General features: G+C 39.9%; 1 protein-coding gene and 1 long non-coding RNA gene across 3 annotated transcripts in view; one reads left to right on the plus strand and one right to left on the minus strand.

Annotated features, from left to right (window-relative positions):
• The window catches only part of AGBL1 (ATP/GTP binding protein like 1), an 803,745-nt gene that overhangs the window by 747,751 nt on the left and 28,797 nt on the right, over positions 1-27,197 (minus strand). The window lies entirely within an intron of this gene.
• LOC103885995 lies at positions 8,582-25,485 on the plus strand. Of its 2 annotated transcripts, XR_004185420.1 has the most exons (5): positions 8,582-8,789; positions 12,805-12,995; positions 15,973-16,159; positions 17,140-17,208; positions 25,400-25,485. It is a non-coding gene; the product is annotated as an uncharacterized LOC103885995 (long non-coding RNA). The 2 variants fall into 2 exon arrangements; XR_001904544.3 differs by lacking the exon at positions 12,805-12,995 and having other exon boundaries at positions 8,584-8,789.

Consider the following 27,197-nt stretch of genomic DNA (forward strand, 5'->3'; position numbering starts at 1 on the left):
CACCACTGGCTGGCACAGTGGCTCACACCTGTAATCCCAGCACTTTGGGAGGCTGAGGCAGGCAGATCATGAGGTCAGGAGATTGAGACCATCCTGGCCAATATGGTGAAACCCCATCTCTACTAAGAATACAAAGAATTAGCCGGGCATAGTGGCACGTGCCTGTAATCCTAGCTACTCAGGAGAATCATTTGAACCCGGGTGGCAGAGGTTGCAGTGAGTTGAGATCACACCACTGCACTTTAGCCTGGGCAACAGAGTGAGACATCATCTTAAAAAAAAAAAAAAAAAAAAAAAAAAGGACCTTTGATCCGTCATAGTCTTAAAGTGGAGGGGAAAAAAGGATCCTAAAATCACCCTCTCAATTTTCTCCACGAGTCTAGACCCAATTTTACTAGACTGGGGAAAAACATAGTCCATCCCATTGCACTTTGAGTAGTGCCCCTGATCTCACAGAAATAGAGTGCCCTGCCAGATTGAAAGAACAAGCCCATAACATTCTATTTCTTAGCCTCTAAAGAGTAAGACAGAACCTTTTCCAAACTCATGAGCCGAGAGCACAGGATACAGCTCATAGCTCAAGAAAACCATATTGCCAAAAATAAATTTGTTCTTCCAGTCATGCAGTTTGAACACTCACTAGAGATGGTCCATTGGTTAAATAAAAGACATTATTAAATTTGAAGTTGGTAATGAATGACTGAAGGGAGCACTAATCACAAACTTCAATTACTAAAAATGGTTATATAACACCAAAAATAGTGACCAGCCACTCTGTCTTCACACAAGAGGGAACAGGCAGAAACTGCATGATTAGAAATTTAGTCTAAGTTGAAGGAAAACATTTCCTGGCAAGGTTGAAATGGGTTCGTAAGAAAGAAGTGCTTAAAAAGACTATGGGCTGAATAACTGTGATATTTGTTTCAATAATGATGGGGGTTGGTGTGGAAATAGTGAAGACATATAAGAAAGAAGTCTGCTATCACTACAGAAGCTGGGTGGTAGGTAATGTTGTTTTGTAACAAAATGTTAAGATATAAAATAAAACCAAATAAAATAAATGGCATATACTATTTTCTGACTGGAGTATCTTAGATGGAACCTTGAAAACAACCTCACCAGGATCTTTGCTCATAGTTCTCCAACCCCAGAATTTTACAAATGTCCCAATCATACATTGAGTCTTATATAATGAATTGTCAAGGATATCAGTGATCCTCCTTGGTAAAAAGGGTATTCATGGTCTAGCACAAGGTAAAGATAGAATGTGGTCTATTTTTCATTTATTTGGTAGATGTTTGTTGAGCATTTACTATGTACCAGGCACTGTGCTAGGTGCTACAAATACATAGATAGCATGTATATAGACAATCCTTGTTCTCACAAAGCTTCAAAGTTAGTTGGGGAGGAATGTATTGTGCAGAGTCACCCAAATATAAAAGTGCAACTGGGAATAGGTGCTGAGTTTATTGTGACATGTGAGCATAAAATAGAGTTATTTGATGTGAATCAGAAAAGGACCCCTTCAGAAGCAACACTTAAGCTGAGAGCTGAAAGACAAACAAAAGTAAACTAGCAGAAAATGGAAAAGAAAACTGCTCAGGGCAAAAGAGGCTAGTATGCAAAGTCCTGTGGCAAAGTTGAGGGACATTCAGAAGGCTAGTGAGGCTGAGGCACAGAAAGAGACAGGTAGAGGGAGACAGGGAGAAAAAGAGAGAAGAGAAAGGGTTAAAAATGTAAGTTTAATTCAGATCAACTTTAGGCTAATTTCCACAACCTCTATAACACCCAATTTCCTCATCCACATTATTGGACTAATACTTGTACCTAACTCTTGGACAGTTGAGTTAGAAATACCATAATAAATGTAGAAATGCTTAGCTTACTGCCTGGGTCACACTAAATGCTCAATAAAATGTTGACAGATAAATAAATAGGCTATGGCTATGACAGACAAACGGTGAATAATCTGAAAATAGGTCTGAAGATCCTTTGAGATACATCTTACTAGATCAACTTTCCACCAGGATCACAATGTTCCCAATTTAGCAGAATACTCTTAAGGAGAGAGAAAAAAAAATAAACAAAACATCTAAGAAGGATGAGATTGCATCCTCTGGGCAGAAACAATTTTGAATCCTGTGCTTTGTCAACAATGCCCGGCACGTTGATGGTCTCTCTATAAATTGCAAAGTCTCCAGTCATCATAATAATGACGGCAATCAACAACCTCACATGCCTGAAAGATTCTCTGTTTTCTTTTAAATGATGCTGATCGGAAAGCAGGCTCCATCTCTATTTCTAGGAAGGCTGTGAAGTCTTTCTCAAGCACAGTTGACAAATTATAGCACAAAACTTGCAGGTTAGAATTAAGGATTACTGAAAGGAAGTGGCAAACAGTTTTCAGCTTTTCTAAAAGGATTCTAAACATAGCAAGTAAATAACACTTCCAGGTGTCTACCACCCAAGGCTCACACTGTCGTCAAGGAAATGGGTTGCTGCCTTCTTCCTTCAACCAGCAGCTGCCACTTGCTGCCTTCATCCCCTCTGAATGCACCACCTCCAAAACATACATCCGAGATGGGCGGATCACGAGGTCAGGAGATCGAGACCACCCTGGCTAACACAGTGAAACCCTGTCTCTACTAAAAAATACAAAAAACTAGCCGGGCGTGGTGGTGGGCGCCTGTAGTCCCAGCTGCTTGGGAGGCTGAGGCAGGAGAATGGCGTGAACCCGGGAGGCGGAACTTGCAGTGAGCTGAGATCCGGCCACTGCACTCCAGCCTGGGCGACAGAGCGAGACACTGTCTCAAAAAACAAAAAACAACAACAACAAAAAAAATTGAGCATTCAGGACAGGGAGGCTTGTCCCTGCCTCGACAAGTCACCTTCTTTCCAAAAACACTGGGAAGATGCCCTTTTCCCAGCTCATTCTCAGCAAGCTAGTCTAAAGCAGAAGTATGAAGCAGGAATGATTTGACCCTGCTGTCTTTGTGCCTCTCATTTCAGGGACTCATGTTATGTCATGGGTACTCCACTACTTGGGTACTCTTTAAAGTAGTGGGTAATGGTCTTCCCTACCCCAATCTGAAGTGCTGTTTTCAGAGATGTTCTGTACAATTTGAGGGTTAAGAAATAGGCATCAAGATATGAACTGGCAACCCATGTAGACAACAGCATTTTATATATATATATATATATATATATATATATATATATATATATATATATATATATATTTTCGAGACAGGGTCTTGCTCTGTCACCCAGGCTGGCATGATCACAATTCACTGAAGCCTCAACTGGACTGCAGCCCACCTTCCCAGGACCCTCCTACCTCAGCCTCCCGAGTAGCTGGGACTACAGGAGTGTACCACCACACCTGGCTCATTTTTGTATTTTTGGTAGAGACAGGATTTCAACCATGTTGCCCAGGCTGGTCTCAAACTCCTGAGCTCAAGCAATTCACCCACTTCAGCCTCCCAAAGTAGTGGGATTAACAGGCGTGAGCCACTGCATCAGGCCAATATTATGATTATTACCATTCAGTGTCTACTTTGTTTCAGACACCATTTACTGCTTAGTTCTTAAAACAAAATTCTCATCTTAAAATTTAGATATCATTATTCTTATTGTAATGATAAGGAAATTGAGGCCAAGAGAAGTTGAATAATTTACTCAAAAGCAAATGTAAACTTTCTTACTATTTTACAAATTGAATTTTGAAATATAGCAAGTTTTTAAAAAAATAGCCAAATTAGCATTTATTTAGTGGAAACTTTTTGACTCTAAAATCCAAACTGATGATTTTAAAACTTGTCCACAAATGTTTTGTCACGTGTACCACCAAGATATGGTATCTATGTCACCTACTCTTAAATCTTAGCCAATCTTAGTAACTCTCTTAGTACCAAATAGAATGCAATGGAAATAACATTGCTTACCTTTCAAGACTAGGTCATGAAAAGCAATGCAATCCTGGGTTACAGTTTGAGAATTAAGAAATGGGCATCAGGTCACTGAGATACTTGCATCTGAAGCCCTAAGTCTCCATGTAAGAGGACTGACTACCATAAGGAAGCCATGCCATAACAAAGCCCAGGTCATATGGAAAGACCCATATGGTACTCCAGTAGACAGTCAATTAAGCTCTCAGCTGAACTGGGATCTATTGGCATTAAATGTCAACCAAATAATGGAAAGGAGCAATCTTAGATGTCCAGACCAATTGAGGCTTCAGATAATTGCAACCCCAGCCAATTTCTGACTGCAACCATACAAGAGACACCAGGAAAGAACTGCCCTGATGACTTGTTTCCAAATGCCTGACCACCAAAATGTGAGAAAAATAAAATGACTCTTTCAAGCCACTGAAATCAGGATAATTTCTTACCAGCAATAGTGACTAGAATGCAAAGCAATCTCAACAGGAGATCAATAAAAAGCATTGAAAATCTGGTTTCTAAAAACTGAATTTGGAATGCATGACAGTGAAAAAGAAAAAAACCTATACCAAGCATTTAAACTGCAAAATCTCCTAAAGATTTTAGTAAGTTTCTGTCTTACTCAGGTGTTTCTGCAAAAGATGACATGATAGAGATAGAGAAACATTAGACTGGGAGGTGGTAAATCCAGTTCTAATCCTCATTTTTCCATAATGACTTTAGATAAGCCATTTACTTTCCCTTGACCCCACTCGCTTTCCTCATGTTTCAATTAAGAAAACAAGAAGACATGATTTTTCAGGCCTCTTCCTGTTCCATAACCTGATGATGTTCTATGATGTCAAACTGGAGTCAATAGAAGAAGATATTCATGCTAAGAAGCCAACTTTCCATTTTTGGCAGCGTGTCAGACTCTGAAGATGAAGAATGAGAGAGAAAATGGTAGTGTATGTTCATCTGCTGGAAATATGCCCAGGAGTCTCACAGAACAGGTGTGCCCTCAGAAAACTCAGGTAAGGCATGAAGCTCTTCTAAAGGTGTCCCTCATGCTCCAGGATAGAGTGAGGCATATAAAAGAGGCCAGTGTGGACTTCAGTTCAAGATCTCTGCCCTTTCCCCTACCCACACCACTGCTGACCTTTGTTAAGACAGCACCATGACATTTTAAAGAACAGCTCTACAGTTGGCATATTTCCCAAGAAGGAGTAATTTTTTCCCTTTCAGTTCACATATGTTAGCCGGGAGCCTCTGGGGTGTAAAGGTATCCCAGCATTCATCCTCCCATTCCACAATTTTAAATTTATGCCTTTCTGTCCACCCCACCCACTCTCTCTCAAAACCACTCTGTTAACTATCTTCTCAGTAGAATCTATCGACGAATTGCTTCACCCTAATGCAGGGTTTCTCAGGCTCAGCACTATTGGTATTTGGGGGCAGATAATTATTTTTTTAATGGGAAAGAGGGAGGCGTCCCATATATTGCAAGATGTTTAGCAGTATTCCTGGTCTCTACCCACTAGAGACAAGTAGCATAACCACCCCACCATTGTCAGCCCCAGTTGTAACAACCAAAAATATCTACAGATGTTGCAAAATACAAACGTGGCCATTAATTACTAATGCATTAATTACTCATATCTACGTAACATACTATTCCTACCAGTAAACCTAATGGAAATAATGAAATAAATCAAAAGAATAAAAGTCTCCTTGTTTCAGCGATCAGTTAAAGCCAAGTCAGGGAGATACTTTAGGGCTTGGAGCTTTATGGAGCCTCCCACAAATCATTCCTCCAAGACAACCGCCTATCTTCCGTTTTCACTCAAAGCCAGGACTCTATTTTTCTGAATCAGATATAAGACCAATCGGATTCCTATACACACAAATACACACACACAGAGGGCTAAGTGACGACCTAGTTAAATTTAGCAAGTTTCATTCTATAGATATATCCAGCATCTGCTGAATTATTTGAAAATAAATCAACAACCAGGAATTAAACTGAGGGTGTGGCTTTGATCTAGAATGAGACATTATATTCATTTTTGAATGATTATTAATTCATATTCCTGCTACAGTATTTGGTTCTATTGAAAGAAAGCATCCACCACATTCTAGGCGATAAAGACTAAGATTTTCTTTTCATTTTATTGTCAGTGTTCTCCCCAATTTATCCATGATTGGCTTCGTTATTGGAAGCACTGTGTTAATATAATCGGGAGATATTTATTGGGTGGCAATACTGTCAAGAACTGGAGATGCAATTGTAAATAGGTCAGTAAGGTCTCTGTTCTCACAGATATCTCGGCCTAGGAAGTGTCTGCTCAACTAATGTTTCAGGTATGGTAAGATTAATAGCTATAATTGTCATATACCCCAGTTCCCTTCATTCTGCTACATAAGTATAAATTAATTCCCCAGATCTAGTAAATGAACTCCTTTGGCTAAAGAAAAAGAGATAAAGAAAAGGAACATAGATAAGTTAGCATAACTTACATGCAAACTTTCTTGCCTCCATTAATAAAATAAGGCACAAACGCCGTAAGGTTGAACTGGGATGGAAGAAATGAAGTACCACCTGTATCTCAGAGATTGATTCTCTGCATCTGGTGATCCAGCTTCCTCCCAAGCTACTCATACAGTAAGTTAGAACCAAGACATAAACTTTGCAAATATCTCCAGAATTCCAAGTTTTACCATGACATGTAATGTGGTTTGGCTGTGTCCCTACCCAAATCTTCCTTGAATTGTAATACTCTCCACCTGTCTAGGGCAGGGCCAGGTGGAGATCATTGAATCATGGGGGTGGTTTCCCCCATACTGTTCTTGTGGTAGTGAATAACTCTCATGAGTTCTGATGGCCTTGATAAATGAGAGTTCCCCTGCACAAGCTCTCTTGCCTGCCGCCTTTGCTTCTCCTTTGCCTTCTGCAATGAGTGTGAAGACTCCCCAGCCATGTGGAACTGTGAGTCCATTAAACCTCTTTCCTTTATAAATTACTCAGTCTCCAGTATGTCTTTATTAGCAGCATGAGAACAGACTAATACAACATGAAACTAATTGGTAAATAGACAAGTAAATTTGTAAGGTATACAGGTGAGTTAAGATAATGTTACCCACTAAAACACCCCCCCACAAAAAAAAACATATGAATGGCCCAATCACAAAAAAAAAAGGTTTTTAAAAATTCATAGAAGGTCCTAAAGAGATATTCTTAATTGGTGGGCAGGGCTTCTGTAAGTGGTTATTCAATAACCCAGGTTCCTTCTATCTTGTGGCTTTCCTTTTCTCATGTACCCTCCATGATCAACATGTTCATCTGCCTTAAGCTAACTGAAAAAAAAGTACAGAGGACCTCTCACAGGAGGATTTTATATGACAGGCCTGAAAATGGCACATATCATTTCCTACCCCATCTCATTGATCAAAACTCAGTCACACGTTAACTATAACTGCAAGGGAGAATGGAACTTGTAGCCCAGCTGTTGTGTTAAAAGAAGAAGAAGAAATGGCTCTGGAAGATAGCTAGCTTGGCTCTGCCATAATAGAATTTTCTCCTTTTCCACTTAGGGTTTCCCAAGAGGTATGATTTCCTAAGTGCCCTCGGCCAGCCTGCTTTTGGTGGATGCCTTCATTCCCTTGCCACCTGGGATCACCTTCCATTGTATCCATACTTGCCACACTGTAGGCCAAAGTAATCAAGATCCACAGACACTGGATTTCCTATCCGGTAGCAGAAGGCAATTTTCCAAGTTCTTATTTCTATAGGAGGATCCACGTCATTTATAAAAGCTTGACTCTGGTACTGATTACACTTTTTGGGATGAACCAACCTTTAATCTCAATAATAAACACAATGTTATATATGAAAAGAAAACTCAAACAGTAACAAGAAGAGTCAGTAAATCATACAACCTATGTCCAAGGTTGAAAACACAAAGCCCTTATACTTCTGAGTGAGTTACTTCATAAACATAATCATCAACAGCTAAGGTCAAACATACCAAGGATCAGAGGGTAAGTATTCCCATAGTTTTCTCCCTTGCTTGAAGGCCAGATTATTGGGGACTACAGCTTCAAGTTTCTATGAAAAGCGATCACCCATCCTATCTGTATAGTATAGCCTTCTCATCTCACGAGGCACACCTCAGAAGTATTTAAATCATATCATGACCTCATTGGACCAGCTGGTCCACACAAGCACCTCTAAAGGACTTCAACTGTGATTTTCATCCCAGCAAATCTCATCTTCAAAGCAGAATGTTTCCCACCAAATATATCCAGGAATCTCAGTGCTATGTGGCCAGCTGCAATGAAAATTTGTTGCAAGATTTGGTATATCAATTATAACCACAGTGCAACAACTAAACAGGAAGCAGTTTGGAAGAAAATTAGGCATCCTATTTATCTTTTCCTATGCCCTAGGTCTTCATTTCCAAAGAATTCAATGTATTTTTTATCTGTATCTGTATTATAATTCCCACAAACCCCTTCTTCAGTGAATATGTTCAAAATTTTATCATCACTAGGTAATATATATGGATAAGAGTGTATGGATAATGTCATAAAACATTCTCCTAGAGAGGTCTCATTTCTCATCAACAGGAACTTGTGCTTGAAGCACTGTTCAATTCATACAGACTCTACCATCTATTTATGAATATTCTGTATATCTCCTTGGAAATATACACATTCCATCCAGGAGCAACAAAGACCCACAGATGTCACCCTAGAACTCTGCCAAGGACACTGCACCTGCTTCAGATGGATTCTTGGTTGTCAATAATTTTATACCAGGTTCTTCAGTCTTTACCCAGATTATATTTCGTGAAGTAGAGGAAGCAGGTAAGAGTAAACTGTTTTTAGGTGAAAATAAGGCTGAATACAAACTGATGATATTTTGTCGTTTTTACAGTTCACACCCAAAAAAAACAGAGATTCCAGAAAATCAGTATCAGCAGGCTTGGTTATAAAATTAAATTAGTTAAGAGGGTAAATGGGAAAGATAATAGAAAAAAAGAGCTTCCAAGGATGAAGGTGGTAGTTCCACTATGGATCAAGTCTTCAAGGATCAAAGATTACAGCAGGACACCGAGAGGAAAATAGTCTATTAAAAGCCATGAATGTTTGGCAATTAGCCAGTTAAGTCACAATTTTAATAGTCCATAAAAGCATCTGCAGCTGTGTAGGATCACATAACCCATAAAGAGGACATCAGGCATCTCTTCTCTAATTGCCAGGGCTGAATTCCAAAAACTAAGGAGATATTCAATGATCTCTTAGTTCAATGCTCCCACTTAAGGAGTACAAATTTGTTTCATGCCTCTTTTCTGGAATTCCACTTATGTTGAATTTTCAAGTAAATGTCATGATGATAGAAGTTGCTTTTGACTTTGATCCTTTCCATGAATCTGGGACACATGGCTGGGACATTAATACTGAGAGATCCCTGCCTAGGTTGAAGAGGGATGAGTTTAAAATTATTGATTGAAAGTCACCAGGACATACAGTCATAGAGAGTTGTGGCTTCCATCATAAGCAGTCACTTGACAGAATGTCCATTTGTCTGTCCTTCTATACATCCATTAATCAATTGTTTATTAGAACTATTAGATGCTCATCAATACATTTAGCCACAGATGAAGGGGACTCAAAGGATGCCAGCAGAATGGGAGTTCTCAACGCAGCTGAAAAGGACACAGAAATATTGACAAGTTACCATGATCAAGTGCAAACTGAATTCAGTGGATGAGGATGGTTAATGCAAGTTGAGGGAGAGGTATGAGAGGAAGGGAAAGTCTAATCACGAAATGTTTCATCATGGAAACAAGATTAACAGTGATGGACAGTGAGGAAGTAGAGGGTCTTTCCAAATAGAGGCAACAGTTATCTTGGTTAACCATGGCTATCACAGGGTGGAAACCTCTTTCAAAAACCTTATTGATTATTTCTGACTCTGTCTTAAGTTTTGGCTCCCATTTTCTTCAAGGAAGTCAACCTATCATGTAAAGTAAGCACACATTCACCAAGATTGAAAACCAAAGTTCTTCACTCTCACAAAGTGGATGTGGGTTGGCTAGACAAATACAAGCAGAGAGCTCCTCATGATTCAGAGATGCTGCAAAGGCATTATTGCACTTGGAGAGATATTTGAACATCTTAATTCTAAAAACCCCTTTTTATTAATTCCTCCACAAAATAAAGTCTACCATTCTAACATCAATCAGCTTTATGCCCATTTACTGGGAGTAACTATAATTGTGCCCTGCCATTATATAGACTGTTGTGAGTGACTGTACACATAATTACATAATTAGGTTAAGCATTTTGACCTTCTTCTGTTTGTCAGACTCTGTGGTGAATTGTCAAGCAGTTGATAATGAATGGCTACTCTAACCATTTACTCTTAAGAATTACATCCAAAATCTGGTGTTTGAGCCATATAATCAAAAATGTAGACTCTTTTTGTGAGGAACATTCTGATTTCCTTAAAACCACCTGATGGGTCAGTTTCAGAGGCATGAACCAAGTCCCTTAAGGAAACAGAAGAGAAGTCTGCATGGAGAGAAAAAAAATCTTTAAAATATTTTTAATAAACTTTTTAATTTAGAATAATTTTAGATTGAAGGAAAAGTTACAAAGATAGCACAAAGAGTTTCTTTATAACCGGTTGTTTTATTGTCAACATCTTATAATAGCCTGATACATTTGTCAAAACTAAAACACTGACGTTGGTACATTATTGATTTTTTTGGTTTGAGACAGAGTCTCACTCTGGTGCCCAAGCTGTAGTGCAGTGGTGCAAACTCAGCTCACTGCAACCTCTGCCTCTTGGGTTCAAGCAATTCTCCTACCTCAGCCTCCCGAGTAGCTGGGACTACAGGCACCTGCCACAACACCCTGCTACATTTTGTATTTTCAGTAGAGATGGGATTGTGCCATGTTGACCAGACTGGTCTCAAACTCCTGGCCTCAAGTGATCTGCCTTCCTCGGCCTCCCAAAGTGCTAGAATTATAAGTGTGAGCCACCGCACCTGGCCTGGTACTTTATCATTAACTAAACTCTGGACTTTACTGGATTTCACCAGCTTCACTAATGTCCTTGTTCCAATCCAATATCCCACCCAGTGTACCATGTTGCATGTGGTTGTTATCTCTCCCCAGTCTCCTCTGGTCTGTGGCAGTTTTCTCAGTCTTCCTTTGTTGATAAAAAGAGTCAAACTCTGTAAAATATTTGAAGAGATTTACTCTGAACCAAATACAAGTGACCAGTGGCCCATGACACAGCCCCAGGAGATCCTGAGAACATGCGTTTAAGGTGGTCAGGCTACAGCTTGGTTTTATACGCTTTAGGAAGACACAGGACATCAATCAATACATGTAAGATATACATTGGTTCGGTCCAGAAAGGTGAGACAACTAGAAGAAGGGGCTTCCAGGTCATAGGTGGATTCAAACATTTTCTGATTGGCAATTTATTGAAAGAGTTATTATCTAAAGGCCCAGGATCAATAGAAAGGAATGTCTTAGTTAAGACAAAGGGGTTCTGGGGTGGGCGTGGTGGCTCACGCCTGTAATCCCAGAACTTTGGGGGGCCGAGGCAGGTGGATCACCTCAGGTCAGAAGTTCGAGACCAGCCTGGCCAACCTGGTGAAACCCCGTATCTACTAAAAACACAAAAATTAGCCAGGCATGGTGGCAGGTACCTGTAATTCCAGCTACTCAAGAGGCTAAGGCAGGAGAATTGTTTAAACCTGGGAGGCAGAGGTTGCAGTAAGCTGTGACTGTGCCACTGCACTCCAGCCTGGGCAACAGAGGAAGACTCCGTCTCAAAACAACAAAAACAAACAAAAGACAAAGGGGTTCTGGAGACCAAGGTTTTCTCATGCAGACAAAACCTCTATGTAACAGGCTTCAGATCTCTTACCAGACCTAATAAGGTGCCCGATTCTTCATTAATTCTCTCCTGGAGCAGGGAAAAGATCTAGAAAGGAATAGGGATTCTCTATAGAATTGCAGATTTTCCCCACAATAGACAGATTTTTGCTAGACCATTTCAAAATATGTCAAATACATATATTTTGGGATAAAATACTTTGATTTCTTTCAGGGCCTGCTATCTGTTATGTGATGCTATACTAGAGTCAGGCTGGAATTTGGTGTCTTATTGCTATGAAAAGTCTATTTTGTCAGTCTTAAGATCTGTTTTAATGTTAATGCTGGTCAGCTGTGCCTGAATTCCAAAGGGAGGAGGGTATAATGAGACATGTTCAACTCCCACTTCCCATCATGGCCTGAACTAGTCTTTCAGATGAACTTTGGAAGGCTCTTGGCCAAGAGGAAGGGTCCATTCAGTTGGTTAAGGGGCTTAAAATTTTACTTTTGGTTTACACCTTTTTTCCACAACCTTGACAGTATTGAGGAGTAGTGAAAAGGTAACGTGTAGAATGGCCCCCAATTGGATTAGTCTGATTAATTTTTTTAATTAGATGAGGATGATGGACCTTCAGAGGTCCTTTCCATTATATATCCAGGGTTAGTGAGAAACACATGATGTAGCTGATGATGCCTTCACTTGGTTTATCACTTAAGTGATGCATGCCATATTTCTGCACTGTGACGTTATTTTTGCTCTCTATACTCTGTTTCTTGGAAGGCAGTCACTATGTCTAGCCCACACTGGAGAAGAAGGAGTAGAATTAAGCACTATCTCTTGGAGGGGTAGTATCTACACATATTCTTTAAATCCTTGAAGTTTGAAGGAGAATTACATTTGGTTCCATCAGTTTTCATGGGGATATCCACATTCTCCTCCATCCTATTTTTCATGATCACATGCCCATTACTTCGTTTGGAACAGGACCCTGTACAACACTCAATCTGTCAGAACCTCCTGTGACCAAGTCGGGAAACGGACAATATCCTGTTGCTCCAATGACTATTTTCCATCAGCAGTGGATTCTGGCTGCTGAGAGGTGAAGGGGAAGAAACTTGGAGACAGTTCCGTGGAGGGAGAGCGCACATTCAAACGCAAATGTGTGTAGTAATTAGGTATGATGGGCTGTAATTTTCCGACTTCCTTGTGCAAAGCAAATTGCTTCTTGAGTTGAAATGTTCTCTGGCTTTCTTTCCCTTAAGTTTGGCCTTGTATGAAAGTCCTCCTTTTCAAAAAGCCAAATTTGTTTCATTTTATCTTATAACTAAATTAATGCTAATTACACAATGACTACATTAGGCAACACTGAAGTACGCCACATTGTGGAACGAAAATTCATCTGTCAGCCTGAAAAGCGGTAAGTAAACCTAAGAGTGTGTTCAAAGATTAACCTCTGAGAGGCTGCCCTTCAGGATTATGCTGGTTGAGACAGGGCTGCAGAACACTAGGCCTTCTGGCTGTCAACACAGGAGACACTTTTAGAAATGTGGGTTCCTCTTAGAATCCATGAGGATTCTCCAAACAGATCAGAAACTCAGACTTTAGTTCTTTAATATGACTATTGTCAAAGACTTGAATCATCCCTACAACTTGCAAATGAGGAAGTTTCTAATCTTTTTGGTTTTTTAAATACATCCAGGGACAAGGAACTTAGCATCTCCCAAAGCAGCGAACACTACTGTTTGAAACTCTAATCTTAAATAAGATCCCTTTTAGACCTATTTCTTTGTGATTTGTACATTTACATATTTGCCTAATCTCTATTTAAAGGGGATGATTAAATTTGTTTTAAAAATAACCCACACTGATGTATATTTTTGGCATAGAAAAATATCTGGGAAAGTAGATGTCAATAGTTGTTATTCCTTAATAGTAAAATGACAAATTATTTTTGCTTATTCAATTTTCAATTGTTCTAAAATGACCATAGACCCTTTCTATAATAAAAAATGATAAAAGCAGGCCAAGCACAGCAGCTCACACCTGTAATCCCAGAACTTTGGGAGATTGAGGCGGGCAGATCACCTGAGGTCAGGAGTTTGAGACCAGCCTGGCCAACATGGAAACCCTGTCTCTACTAAAAAATACAAATATTAGGCAGGTATGGTGGTGCATGCCTGTAGTCCCAGCTACTCAGGAGGCTGAGGCAGGAGAATCACTTGAACCCAGGAAGCAGAGGTTGCAGTGAGTTGGGATCATGCCACTGCACTCCAGCCTGGGCAACAGAGTGGGACTCCATCTTAAAAAAAAAAAAAAAAAAAAAATCCATAAAAGCAAAGAAGAACATAAAGGGAAAGGGAGAGGGAAGTAGGTAGTAGGAAATACATGAGCCCAAGATGTCTTATATCCTTGGGGCAGAAACCAGAAACACATTTATTATGCCAAGGAGATATTTCTATAGCAATTAATGTTCCTGTCTTATATTTTACTCATTTTTGCATTGAACCAAAAGACCTTTATTGAGAAACAAAATTGTGCCAAGAGTTCTGCTAGTCACTAGGGATCCACAATTAGTGAGAAACAATTTGTGCCAGTGGCACAATGGTGGAAACAGACCCACAAACAGAGAAGTGCAAGCTGTTCTGTAGTGGAGGTGGCTCACAGCCACTGCATCTACCCATGCACCTTGTGCTCTTCTCCATGAGGCCAGGTCTAAGAGGGAGGGCACATCTACTGATTGTGATGGCACATCTACCATCACAATCAGTATTGATCTGCATACAATTTTTTAGCATTTGACAAAGTGTCTCCAGGAGACACCATCTTCTCACTGACAGACAAGTATACTGTAGGTTAATGGGCATCCTGAAGACAGGCTCACTGAGTACTATGGTAACATTAGGAGTGACTTAGCTTTGCATTAAGAGCAAGGAGAGTGTTGCAAAGACAAGGCTGGGGAGAGAATGCTGGAACTTTCCCTTAAAGCCAATAGGTGTTCATCTATCAAGTAAACAAGGTAAAAGAACACAGCAACATATCTTAGGGCCCCAAGTACATGCAGGGGAGAGCAAAAGATGACCTGGGAAGGCAGGCCTTAATGGGAGTTTAGATTTTATCCTATAGGCAATGGCAGCCTCTATATTTGAGGCTTTGTTTCTTGTGTTCAGTATATTAAATGAAAAATGAGTACTTGAATGTGTCAGGCCTCTGAGCCCAAGCTAAGCCATGTACCCCCTGTGACCTGCAGGTATACATCCAGATGGCCTGAAGCAATTGAAGATCCACAAAAGAAGTTAAAATAGCCTTAACTGATGACTTTCCACCATTGTGATCTGTTTCTGCCCCACGCTAACTGATCAATGTACTTTGTAATCTCCCCGACCCTTAAGAAGGTTCTTTGTAATTCTCCCCACTCTTGAGAATGTACTTTGTGAGATCCACCTGCTGCCCACAAAACATTGCTCCTAACTCCACTGCCTATCCCAAAACCTGTTAGAACTATTGATAATTCCACCACCCTTTTCTGACTCTCTTTTCGGATCCAGCCCGCCTGCACGCAGGTGAAATAAACAGCCTTGTTGCTCACACAAAGCCTGTTTGGTGGTCTCTTCACAAGGAGTGAGTGTGAGAATGAATGAATAATGTGTACATGAATGAATGGAAATCGAGTTAGTTTATAAATAGTTAACAGACATTTAGATTTGATGCTGAGAACAGATTATGGACAAATTCTTTTCTTTCATGGCTTTCTTCAGGCAGCATGCAAATCCTTCTACTTTTGTCCCTTGTGGGGAGCCATCCACAGGGATAGAATTAAAAGTGATGTGTGGCAAATTGTGCAGCTACTAGGACCCCACAACCAGGAGATACCTGCAGTCTGCACAGTCATACTGGACAACTTTTTGTCTACTAGTTTCCACATACAGACAAACATGCAAATACATACACACATACACACACACACACACACACACACAAACTACTTTTCTGAGATATGCTCTTCCATTTTTATACCACCTGGCCATTGTGGGGACAAGCATGTTTCTATAGTTTTAACCTCCCCATTAGCCCCAGTTAATGGGTCCAGGGGTGGGCAGCTCATTTAAGCTGGGCCAATCATTATCACGACTATTGAATCTGGTGTCTCTTCAGGTGCCTTGACAGTATCATGCTGAACTCAGCAACTGTTGGCAGTATTGGAGCCAGAAGAAGGCCATCTGTAGCAAGAAGGAAAAGTGAACTGAGGTGTGCAAAAAAAAAGCAAATCTGCGTGAGTCCTACCTACACTTAAGCACTGGTTCCAGTTCACTCAGGAGACACAGACTCACTTTAGCGTCTGGTGAGAAACCTTTGTATCTCTGTAATAAATTCTCTTTTATATGTAAACTGGAATTGAATTATATTAGCTTTACTAAACCCAGAGTGTGGTTTAAGTTGAGTTGGTCGAAATTCAGAACTAGGCTTTAGTTACTTGCAACAAAATGAGTCCTAATCAAGCCAATAGTCTAGAGAAAGGAGCAAGCACTTTGGACCCTGTGGGTTTAAATCTTGGTATTGACACTTACTAGCTATGCATCCCTTGTGTGCCCTCTCAGGGACTCTCAGAGTATTACATAATACTCACCCACAATTTTGCTGTGGCAGCTTGAAATCATGTCTATGAAGTCCCTGGTACCCTGTCTGGTAAGTAGTGGATGTTATATAAATGGGAGTTGCTATTATTATGCTTATGCCAAGAGACCCTTTTTAGCACAATACATGAGAAATTGACAGGTTCATGGTTAATTATTAGCATAAATTTGCCTTCTAGTCCCACCTCCCCACCCCGCCCAAAAAAGCTTTAGCTAAGTCTCCTTACCCTTGTTTGACTGCATTATAAACAGAATCCAAGAGAAGAACAACTCCCATTTCCTGCCCCATCACCTCCCTTAATGACTGAGCCTCCAGGAAAGCATTCTTATTTATTATGAATGTAACAAAAAGACACTGGGTTCTAGATTTTTATGAGCATATTTTTAACCTCTGCACCTGCTCTCCAATGCTGTACTCAAACAGAAGTTCCTAGAGCAACCAAATAAAGGATATTTAAGATGCAACTTCTCGTTGCCTTTGTTTTTGAAGTGTAATTATAATGTTGTCATTGGTGCTGATTTGCAGAGGGCCAACAGTGTACGTGGTGCTGTAGAGTTCTTGCGAAGACAGCCTTTTGTGAGCATAAACACAGGGGAGACGTGTCTTGAATACAATTACTTCTGTTCTTTGAAATCCTACCTGCCAATTTGAACTTTTAATAATTTTCTTCTCATTCTCCTTTACCAGCCTTTACTCCAGAGAAAAGCAAAGGGAGAAAGACAAGATGAACTACGGCTCCCCTAAACACAGGAAAAGGTGAGAGCCATCTCTTGAAAGAGAGAATTTCTGAGAAGAAACATTATATCGACACCCAGGAGAATGGTAACAATGTCAGTGTAACAAGAAATTCAGAGATAGCAGTTTAATATGACAGCACAAACGCTGGAATAAGGAGAGACTTTTCAAATCAAGAAGATACCAAACTAAGATCAGCAGAGCAACTCTTGACAGTTATTCTTCTTGTGCCAGAAGCTCACTAATGGAGTTATACATAACCTTTCTCAACTACAGACTCCCACACCCATCCAAATCACCAAATCACAGGTCCTGGGGTTGGATTGCAGGCATGTGAATTTTTTAAAACCATGACATTTTTCTATCATCTCTAATCACATGAGGCTTAGTTGTTGTTGGTTTTGTTTTTTTTTCTGTGAAAACCTAGATAAAGAAAAAAAATGAAGGATTATATGTCCCATTTGATGATCAGGAGGGAAACTTGATTAAAACAAGTCAAGAAGAGTTTTGAATACCTCTTGTGCACACTTGAAGCGTTAATCATTGCATATTATATATTGTTTGATATGCACTAAAAACACATTCCGAGCCTTAGTTTCCTCATCTGTAAAATAGAGATAATTCTTACTTTGGAGGCTTTAGTGAGAATTAAATGAGATAATTGTGTAAAGTATCTAGGTCATAGAAGTTACAAAACTTGCTCAACAAAACAGTCACAGGGAAAATTGGAAATTATAGGTAGGTCAATCAGATGCCAAATAGACCTCATTTTAGGCTTTATTCCTTACATACTCAGACTTCTTCTGAAAAACAAATTCTCAAATAATGAGAAATAAAAGAAAACAAAGCCTGTCAGGAGAGCAGAGACTGCTGGTTTCTCCCCTTTTCCCTTAGTAACAGACCAATTTTAGTGGGGATTCCCAGCAGCCATCCCAGAGCCCAGGGTGTTCTTAAGGCAGGTAATCATGTACCACATTAGGATGGAAGGAAACCAGAGCCATGAGTGTGGAGCCCCAGAACACTCACCTCCAGATTTCTTTAAATAAAGAAATAGAATTCCTTTATTCTTAAATAAAGGAAAAAAATAGTGATTTTAGTTCCCATCATCCATAGCCAAATCTAATTCTAATCAATACAATCACACAGGAAAACTCTTCAACAAGACTTTGATGATGACTATTGATAGATCACTAAGCAACTGGCCTAAGTAACATGAAAACATGTTTAAAAAAAAAAAAAAAGTGTTTCTGAGGCCAGATGAAGAAAGATGCTTGATTGTCAACTGTATTAGGGTTGTCCTGAGAATCAGAACCAGAGAGAGAGATTTATTGTGATAATTGGCTCATGTAATTATGGAGGTTGAGAAGTCCCATGACCGGTCATCTGCAACCTGGAGAAGCTCATATAATTCAGTCTAAGTCCAAAGTTCTAAGAAACAGGGAAGCTGACTGTGTAACTCCTAGTTGAGTGTGAAGACCTGAGATATTGGAGATAGGGGTTGCTCTGCTTGTGTAAGTTCCAGAATGTGAAGGCCAGAGAACCAGGAGCTCCAATGTCCCAGCTCAAGAAGAGAGAGTAAGTTCATCATTCCTCTGTCTTTGTGTTGTATTCGGGCCCACAACAGATTAGACTATGCCCATTCACATTGATGAAAGTGGATCTTCTCTACTCAGCCTACTGAACCAAATGCTCATCTCTCCTGGAAACACCCCCGCAGAAATAATGTTTTACCAGCTACCTGGACATCCCTTAGCCCACTCAGGTTGACACATGAATTAGCCATCACATCAACAAAGTAATTGGAAAAAACAAATAATCCTTCGGCTTTAGCACTAGAGAGAACTAAGATTCAAACCCAGCTCTAATACTTAACTGGCTGTGTAATCCTAAGCAAGTTATTTTAATCTTTCTGAGCCTTACATTTTTGTTCTTGATTGGTTGGTTGCTTGTGTTTTGCTTTAGCTGAAATTGCCTAGAGCAATACTCACAAAACAGAGCTGAAATGAAGTTTAAATTAAATGAGAGAACAAATGCAAATAACATAGCACAATGGCACTCAATACCTTCTAGGTTTCCTGCCGATTTTAGTGATATGGTCAATTTTATTATTGTTCCCAACTGTTTACTATCCTTCCTATAAAAGAATTTTAGTTGGAAAAGTGACATGATCTGACTTAAATACCAACCTCGTGTATTTGGATGACATGACTGAAATTTTCTGAGAGAGAAATGAGTCCTACTAATAACAGGAGAGTAGGTATAAAGCAGAGCTGTCCCAGAAGGCCGAAATGCTTGGTCATCCTGGATAGATGAGTCTGGAGTTTCACGGACAAGTCAGGACCAGAGATATAGCTGGGACATCATTGCCCTTGACATACACACGGTATGGGACTGAGGAAGACGCCCTAGGAAATTACACAGGGAAGAGAAGAAAGAGGACCCGAGAGATAGCCTTGAGCTTTCCAGTGTTGACAAGTCGACAGAAAATGAGGCGCCAATGAGAAGACTGAAGAGGAGCAGCAGTCCTTAGCCCAGAGCACCAGACGTTGGAAGGTAACTAAGTGGTATCTGGGAGTAAGTATAAATATTTCTGAGCATCTCACTACCTCTGGCCTTCACAAAAATCACAATATTGTCATTCAAAGGTCCTTCATTTCAAACAACAGTGAGCACAATGATATTTCTGATATGTTCTTCTTCTAAGTTACAGAGAACAGAGAATTTTTTTTTCTTAAGAAAAAGAAAGAAAGAAATAGCCAATAAAGTAAAGATTGGGCAGGAAACGCACATCGTGCTATGTTTATACTCTAGCACAACCTAGTGGTACTGTTTTTTAACAGGCAGGTCTAGACTAGAATAAAGTGGATGTTACTGTTAAAATTTCATCTTCACAGTCACGATCCACCTCTGTGACTTTATGTTACTCCCCTGGATCATGGGATTAGAAGCAAAATGGATGTCACAATGCTACCTAGACGGCTCAAACATCCTTCAAGAGGGATATTTTTAGGAAAACAAAAGTGTCTGATTGTGTCATTTTGAGATCCCAGTATCTATTTTTTAGCTGTCAAGATATTACCTCAGGTCTTCCTCACTTGAGGTACCAGGCAGTGTTTATCCATAACCCAATGGTGAACAGTTAGCACCACTAGCAGCCACAATTTTTTCAACCCTTTTCACAAGAGAGCATATCATGAAGTTCAATAAAGACATTCTGACAAAAGAGTCAAATTCACTGACAGCTCAGGCTACTCTGACAATGAATCTCATCAGAACGAGGCTCCAAGTGAATTCACTGAGAAACAGACTTGTAGGGTTAGACCTCAGCATCTCGTGACGGAATACGAATTGGCATGCACGTAAAACAGTTCTGAAGTGGGTAAGCGTGGTGTGCGTTGTCATTTGCACCAAGCTCAGCTAGCATACAGTTGTGTTATTGGCCACATTCTACTGTGTGGAACCCTTAAGCCAGCAAGGCCTACAACTTCAACAGGATTCATATGCATGGAATTGTGACATAGGTGAAAAAACACCCTTCCTGGAATCTCCCAAACTTTTTGTTTTAGAGGTTAAAATCTTGGAAAGGGACTCTCATCATGGAAGTACAATATCTACATCATATTGATGTTGAGTCAGCATTTGGGCCATAAGGAGCTAAGTTCCTATTGTTTTTCACAAATGCAGGGCTCTAGGAGTCCCACTAGATCTACAACAGAGAGTATCTTCTGCAGACAGGCACACACAAGCGGACCGGAGTAGATGACACAGGCCACCTCCCACAAGTTCAGTTGGAAGTGACATCTCTGAGTTCTTCCTTCTGGACCCCTTGCCAAGGCAGAGTGCAGACTCACCTCCCCCAAGGGTCCAAGGCTGAAGACACTGAGCCACTATCAAATAGCCAGTTGCAGGTTTTAAATATAACATCATCTTAATATTTCAAATGGGAAAATGGCAAACATCTTATATATAAAGAGTCCCTTAATTGGATTGTTCAATAAGACTAGAAACAGCTATTGGATTCCTATTTCAGACAGGTTGATAAATAATTTCTATTTGTTAAGCCTCAGTTATTAACAAATATAGTCCTTGAAATGTCACTGGTAACTCACATATTTTATTTCAAGTGTAGTTAATGACTTATGTGTAGAATGCTCTTAATTGTTTTTTAGCTCCACAGTAATTCCCAGTATTTTCAAAGAACCAATATAACACACAGCATCTTATAAACAAATATTACCAATCTTTCCTTTGGGGCATGGAGAATAAGCACTGTAAAGTTGGGTCATTTTTCTTAGACTACCTAGCAAGTTTGAGGAAGGGCTAGAAAGCTCAAACTTGCCTAGCAGTAAAATGGTACTACTGGGAAGTGGCATTCCCTATTTGTTCACTTCACATAGTGAGCACCTGTGATGGACAAGTGACTGTGTTAGGTGTGGCACGGCATTATAGGGTAAAGAAGAAACTTTCCTTGCCTTTTAGGAGCTTAAAACCTAGGATGGGGCATGATAATGGAGGTACTCAAATAGCTTAATGAAAGGCAGGTGAAAGAGGTGAAAGGTGGGCCAGGTGCAGTGGCTCACACCTGTAATCCCAGCACTTTGGGAGGCCAAGGCAGGTGGACTACCTGAAGTCAGGAGTTCGAGACCAGCCTGGCCAACATGGTGAAACCCCATCTCTACTAAAAATACAAAAGAGCCAGGTGTGGTGGCAGGCACCTGTAATCCTAGCTACTCGGGAGGCTAAGGCAGGAGAATCGCTTGAACCCAGGAGGCAGAGGTTGCAGCGAGCCAAGATCATGCCACTGCACTCCAGCCTGGGCAACAGAGTAAGACTCAGTCTCAAAAAATAAAAATTTAAAAATTTAAAAATTTAAAAAATTTAAAAAAAAAACAGAAAGAAAAAAAAAGAAAAAGAAAAACTAAAAATAAAGAGGTGAAAGGTACTGAACAAAAACTAAGAAGGCTGAGAGCCAACTCTGAGGTAACAGCTGGGAACTGAAGCAGAAAAGCTAAAATCCACCCCAGTCCCATTGCTGATAGACTCACCATTTACTAACAGAGACACCATTCCTCCTTTTAGATCGTTTCTTCATTTTTCCAGTGGGAGGCATGTTTTTGAAGAGTGAGAACAAAAGATAATGTTTTTAAAAATCTGACCTTAGTGTTTTAAGGGGAATTTTCCTAAAGTAAAACTTTCCCTTACCTAAAAGAAATAACAGGCAATTTACAAAAGTAGAAATTCAAATAGATAATGGGCTTATTTTTTAAAAAATTCAATTACATTAGTAATCAAAGAAATGCAAATTAAAATGAATTACCATCTTTCTCCTCTCAAATGGGGAGAGATTTAAAAGCCTGATAAAGTCCAGCCCTGGTGAGGGTGAGAAGAAATAGGCATTCTCGTACACTGCTGAAGAGAGTGTAAATTGCTACAACTTTCCTGGATGGGTAATTTAGAAATACTTAATCAAAAGCCTTTAAAATGTGCAGACCCTTTGACCCAACAATTTTACTGCAATTATTCCCAAGGGATGGAGACAAACATCTATTTGCAAAGATCCTCATCACTTCATCACTGTTGCTAATCGTGAAAAATTGAAAACACTCTAAATGCCTAACATTAAACAAATTGCCATAATACAATGGAATAATGTTCAATCATTGATAATAATGTTGTTGTAGGACATTTTTATTAATGTGAGAAGATATTCATGTTACAGTGTTAAATATACAAAAATATATGTGTAGCATGTCCTTTTTTGTTTAAACATGCATATATATGGATAAATGCAAAGAACAAGATGTGGAATGACAAATGCCCATACATCGTTATCAGCCTTTCTATCAGTACAGAGCTCCCCAGCCTTTTTGACACCAGGGACTAGTTTTGTGGAAGACAATTTTTTCATTGACAGGGTGGGTGTGGGGTGGTAGTTTTGAGTAGATTCAAGCACATTATATTTATTGTGTACTTTATTTTCTATTATTATTACATTATAATATATAATGAAATAATTATACAACTCACCATAATGTAGAATCAGTGGGAACCCTGAGCTTGTTTTCCTGCAACTAGATAGTTCCATCTGGGGGTGTTGGGGAACAATGACAGATCATCAGGCATTAGATTCTCATAAGGAGAGCGCAACCTAAATCCCTCACAGGCGCAGTTCACGACAGGGCTCGTGCTCCTATGAGAATCTAATGCCACTGCTAATCTGACAGGAGGCAGAGCTCAGGTGGTAATGTGAGAGATAGGGAGTGGCTGTAAATACAGATGAAGCTCTGCTTACTTGCCTACTGCTCATCTCCTGCTGTGCAGCCTGGTTCCTAACATGGCCTGGTTCCTACCAGTCTGTGGCCCAGGGGTTGGAGACCCCTGTATCAGTGGACAGTCTCTATTTGCCAGCAGTTCCAGATTAACAAGTAAGTGCATGCCTTTTGATATTACACACGTGTTTTCCCAACTTGATCTCCCAGGAAACTTCTACTGGGTCTTCAAAATGTAATTCAAATGTCATTTCTTTTCTGAGTACCTCTATCCCACTCGTACCAAAGGTAGCAGGCCAAGGGAAACAGCCATGAGGTTTCAGCTTCAACAACAGTTGTTCCTTGCCTGTGTGTTAGCCTCTGTGCTTGGAAAGGCAAAAGCTTTCCCCATCTCTACCTTGACACCCAAATTCCAAAATAGATACAAACATTCAGAAAAAGAAATTTCCTCTCTGGTCACTATTCTAGCAGCTGAATTTATTCTACATAACACACACACATACACCAGAATCTTGGCTATTCCCAGGACTTCCTTGAAGCAGCATTCAAAGTACATACTGCCCAAGCAGGACTAGTCACTACCCACCTTTCTCCCATTTCCAGTCCATCCATCAAAGGAGAGGAATCAAAGGCCAAGAGGTAAAGAGAGAAGGTCATGGAATCCTCCCAAACTTACAGTCTGACTTCTAGGGACCTCAAAAACAGGAGATGCTCAGGACCAACCAGGGAATTGGCCTGAGCCCAGCTGCCTCCAGGCAATTCTCCTCCTGCCCTAGATGGCTTTCAAAAGAGAAATGCCTGGGTAAGTCATTCAGACAGCTCAGTTCTCTACTCATGCCTCACCCCTGGGAGAATAAAAGATAGACCTGTCACATTGGTCATTGTAGCAATACTGGGTGGTACAGAGTTTTCATAGCTTGGCTGTATTGGGAAAACTCGGGATTTGTTTGCTAAACAAACCTCTGCTGGAGGAGAAAGTGGGAGGAGAAAGTGGGAGGAGGGATGGTCCTTAATGCAGGAATAACAATTTCCTCTTGCTCTTCCCCATCTGCCCTGACACTGCTAGGCTTGTTCAGAAAGTGTTCACAGAATTACACATCGTTATGGGTATCAGGAACATTACACATCCCCTAATTTGAACTTCTCACTTTAAAGATGGGAAATCCAGGTCCACAAAAAATAAAATGATTAACCTTGGGTCACACAGCTAGTTCTTGAGCAAACTGGTGGCCCAGTTCTACTAGAGTTGGCCCTTGGATAGCATGGGTTTGAACTGTGCAGGTCCACTTATACATGGATTTTCTTCCCCCACTGCCACCACTGAGACAGCAAGACTAACCCCTCCTCTTCCTTCTCCCTATCAACCTACTCAAAGTAAAGATGAGGATGAAGACCTTTAAGATGATCCACTCCCACTTAATAAATATATTTTTCTTTCTTATAATTTTTAATAACACTTTGTTTTCTCTAGCTTACTTTGTTGTAAGAATACACTATACAATACATATAACATACAACATATGTGTTACTCCACTGTTTACATTATCAGTAAGGCTTCCAGTCAACAATAAGCTATTAGAATTTAAGTTTGGGGGAGCCAAAACTTATACATGGATTTTCTACTGCATGGGGGTCAGTACCCCTAACCTCCAACGTTGTTTAAGGGTCAACTGTAATTTTCTCCTCAGTGCTATTTGTCACTATCAGAGGTAGAGTTACCATAAATCTTATGCAGCTAAAGCTTTGGAGTCCCTCACTTGCATGGGATTCTTTCAATACCTGACGGGGTCCCAGTCATGTGTTTACATAGGCATATGATTTTGTACCACTAGCAGGAGGAAGGTATTTTAGCCACAATTAAGATTCCTGTGTGGGTGGTATTGGAGTTGAGTTGAGGATCTATTTAGCTTGGGTTTAATGAAATTTATTTGTATGATTTGCAGGAACTTTTGTGGATAACTAAGTTACTGTTGGCCATCTGATTGCAGCAATGGCTTCTAGGAGCATCATGACCTGTGCAGACTCACCAGCATCATAACACGAAGGTCCCATGATCACGAGCACATTGCCTTCAGCGTCTAGCACTGGATGTGAGCCATGGAGGAGAAATGCAGCATGCAATGGACAGAGCTGGAATCTGCTTTATAAAATGCTCTTTCAAAACTCACAGCTCTTAAAAGAAGCTTGATAGAAGTTTTCTCAAATTTGACAATAATCCCAAATGTTTACTTGATATTACCCCAAAAAAACAAATTGTGGAGCTGAAAGAAATTTTTCTTTAATTGTCAGTAGCAAAAAACAAATTTTGATCAACCATGCTACAGAAGAGGTTGAATTATCCTTATTTTCTCTATAGAAAATGGTATTATATAAAATGTCATATGAATAGAGCAATCAAAGAAAATTCAGCCAAAAAAGATATGAGAAAAAAGGATTATAAAGCAATGCCAGGAAGTCAATTTAAAAATACATTATTTTTCTGATTTTGTGAAGCTTTGGTATTTGTCAGCTTTTTAAAAATCATTGCTTTGTAAAAGTTTCTTATTCTAGATAAGTGTCCTTATTCATACTTAATTTTGTATTTGTAGTTTTGTATTATTCTCCTTAAAGAGAGATCCAAAGCTGTATAAGCTTCAGGCCCCCCAGAACCTAGGTCTACCCCTGATTATTATTATTGCAGTACTGTATTTCACATTAATAGTAATATTTAATGAGTACCAAGGAGTTGTAGTTGGTTGCCTGAAAGTATAAAATGAAAGGAGTTCATTTTATACTTTCAGGCAATCTATATCCATTCTACAGCCAGAGATGTTTAATCAAAAAAGAGAAGGACCTTAAATATGATAGATATTCTCACTTCAACATGCTCCCCTTCCTTGATTTTGTTTGTTTGTTTGTTTGTTTGTTTGAGATGGAGTCTCGCTCTGTTGCCAGGCTGGAGTGCAGTGGTGCAATCTCGGCTCACTGCACCTTCCACCTCCCATGTTCAAGAGATTCTCCTGCCACAGCCTCCCGAGTAGCTGGGACTACAGGTGCGCGCTGCCATGCCTGGCTAATTTTTATATTTTTAGTAGAGACAGGCTTTCACTATGTTGGCCAGGATGGCTTCAATCTCTTGACCTCATGATCCGCCCATCTCAGCCTCCCAAAGTGCTGGGACTATAAGCATGAACCACTGCACGTGGCCATGCTCCCCTCTCCTTCTTAGCTATAGATCTCGGAACATTTTCCAGTCATCTCTCTTGACCTCAATTTATTTGCATTTTACAAGAAGAGAAACTGAAGCACCTAAATGTATCCACTTGAAATTAATAGTGAGCTTCTGAGCCCCTGACTTCCTAGGTTAAGAATGCACCAATGTCCTGGGACTACAGGAGGTATTTGTACGGTGCACTCTAATTGCCTATATTCTGGCATACTGAATTATTCCTCAATGATTAGTCTAGCCTATATCTTTATGTCTTTAAGCAGTAAAGCTATATCTACCTATGTATCTATTTATATAAATATTTTGAAGAGAAATTTCCCATGCCCTTAAACAGAAGACACTCAAAATCATCTCACCTTTCTTGGTGAGAATGAATGTTTATTGCTATGAAAATTACTATTATGTTCAATCTGTTCTGTGTGAAGTATGTAAACTTAAATCTCTGCTCAAGAGAACTGCCATTCCTTGCTTTTGTCAAAGAAGCATCTTTAGTATCTTCCCCTTATTTTAATTTGCTGGTTGCAGCGAGATAA

Source organism: Papio anubis, chromosome 7, assembly GCF_008728515.1.
Source record: "Papio anubis isolate 15944 chromosome 7, Panubis1.0, whole genome shotgun sequence".
NCBI lineage: Eukaryota > Metazoa > Chordata > Mammalia > Primates > Cercopithecidae > Papio > Papio anubis.